The sequence below is a fragment of the Apis dorsata genome, unplaced genomic scaffold (genome assembly GCF_000469605.1).
Source record: "Apis dorsata unplaced genomic scaffold, Apis dorsata 1.3 scaffold_143, whole genome shotgun sequence".
NCBI lineage: Eukaryota > Metazoa > Arthropoda > Insecta > Hymenoptera > Apidae > Apis > Apis dorsata.
The window spans coordinates 17,170-19,461 of NW_006263434.1; the positions used below are offsets into that span (position 1 = coordinate 17,170).

Here is a 2,292-nt window from a genome sequence, read left to right on the forward strand (position 1 = left end):
TTATGTTTAGATGATGGAGCGAACGAGGAGGAAGAAGTAATTTAATTTCATAACCGATAAAAAATAGGCATAAATATACATAAGTAGGTTTAGGAAGGTTATTTTTAAAAACTCGTCTCTCTCTCTCTCTCTCTCTCTCTCTCTGTCTTTACCGTAAGAATTTTGTTAAACATCGGAAATTAAGTAGCGCCGAATCACAATAAAAATATTTTTGTAAAATATAAAAGTAGGTTTCAAGTAGGTTACCTCTTGGAGGAGAAATTACAAGTCGTCAAAGTAAATAGATAAACGACCGATTGAAATCCCGAATTGGCGATTTGTCGCGCGTATCGTCGCCTATTGTCTGACCTGAAATGGGAAATCTACCGGCTAGGATGATTTTAGCGTCGAACCCGAGTAAGTAGATTCGGTACGTACAATGAAGACCGACGGGTGAAAACCTACTTGCCTACATTCATCCGTCGATAGTCTCGTTGAACGAGTCATCTCATGAATTCGTCGCGTGTTTACAGCGGGGTTTCGAATCATTCGCCGCGTTAAATACACTGAATTTGTTCCTCCTTTTTTTATCCGTCCATTCAACCGATCAATGTTGAAAACAAGTTCGATCGATTTCGATTCTTCTTCTTCTTTTTTCCTTTTTTTTTTTTTCTTTTCGCACGAAAAGAAAGAAAAATTAGGAAAAAATTATCGGGAAGGAAATCGATTTACCTTTTCGTTGCTCGATCGTTTCGCGCGATCGTGAATCGCGGAATCGGCGGAAAGAGATCGATTGGGAAAGAGAGCCGTGAACAACACGATTTACGATTATTTTCTGAAAGGATTTGACGAATTCGGTTCACGCGTGTAGTTATCGATCATGCCAGTCTGGTATCACGGAGCGCAACGAGGTAACGGAGTGAAAACCCGGACACTCGGGACAGGAATTTGGGACAGGTGGCCTAGTGGTCGCATGAGGCGAGCGTATCTGATAATTGACGATTAAACACGAGCGAGGTGTCCAATGATGGACCGGTTCCTTCGTTTAACGTTCAATATTTTCTACTAACGTCCTTTCCTCTCGTCTCGTTTCTCTTCGTCACTACGTTCATTCAGATTTCCGGTAATATTATTCCGCACAATTTATATTATCGAAATCCCGTGACACTTTCTTCATATTTCCATCGAAAAAACTTTTCCTTCCCTCGATTTCTATCAATTACCCTAAAAGATGGAGTAAAAAAGGGAAAAAATTATTTTTTTTCAGCGACCAATACCAAACACTTCACCGTGGACTCTAACGCGGTATGCGGTGGCGAATCTTCATTTTAACCTGTCTCCTACTAAAGGGGGTGAGTATATATAAAATAACAATCAGAATAATTAGAAGAAAGAATGAAATCGTCGCTCCGTTAAAACGACTCGAAAATAATAATGTTGGGAGAAAAGGTGCGAATCCTCGGTGGTGGTGAGAACCGAGTTCCGTAGGTAAGGGAAACACGCGGTGTATCCGTGCGCTGCAAAGGGGGATAGGTCGGTATGTCCGCGCGGGTAATTACTACATTATAACCCAGATATCGCGGTGGGTACATAGGCTGCGGTGCCGTTACCCAGTGCTCTGACCCAGAGCTAAGGGCGACTCGAGACCCGGTCGATGTCTCGAAATGGTGCGCGGTGCTCCGATCCGGCTCATCCACGTCTACTACGAAGTAACGTTTTATCGTCGGGCCTTCGCCACGAATCGGTCTCGCAGGATCGCGCGCAAAAATCGCGCACGAAACGACCGGTTCCGTGATCCCACCTTCCCACCCTGCATTCTTTTGGGGACCGACACGATTTCGATTCGCTTCTTACTTTTCTCTCTCTCTCTCTCTCTCTCTCTCCCCGTCGTTACTTTGGGCGGAACGTTCATTCTTGCGCCGCGCCAACATTTTAAATATATTTTCGTGTCACCGGTTTAAAATGAATGACCGGCGACACGCGTCATTATCGCGTTGTCAAACACGGAACATAATTTAACGTGTTCGTAAATTAAACGAACGGGGGATTTTATATCTTCGTCACGATATTATATCTTGCGTATAATCTTACGTAGGCATCGTACGTTGGAGCGCGATAGTTCTTGCAACGGACTCGGCCGAGTGAATGAAGCCGAGCAAGAATGAATGAAATACCTTTCTAATAGGATAGGAGAGAAGTTGTTGAAGCCGCAACATCTCGCCACGACGTTTATTATCTTTCGCGACTACCGTGATTTCCAGTTTTTCTTCCATCTATATCTATATATATATATATATATATATATATATATAT

At 43.0% G+C, this 2,292-nt stretch overlaps 1 long non-coding RNA gene across 1 annotated transcript in view; it reads left to right on the top strand.

The window, feature by feature from the left end:
- The window catches only part of LOC102676643, a 6,325-nt gene that overhangs the window by 2,473 nt on the left and 1,560 nt on the right, over positions 1 to 2,292 (top strand). The window contains exon 2 of the long non-coding RNA XR_421352.2: positions 1,247 to 1,331. This is a non-coding gene — a long non-coding RNA (uncharacterized LOC102676643). The remainder of the gene's footprint in view (positions 1 to 1,246; positions 1,332 to 2,292) is intronic.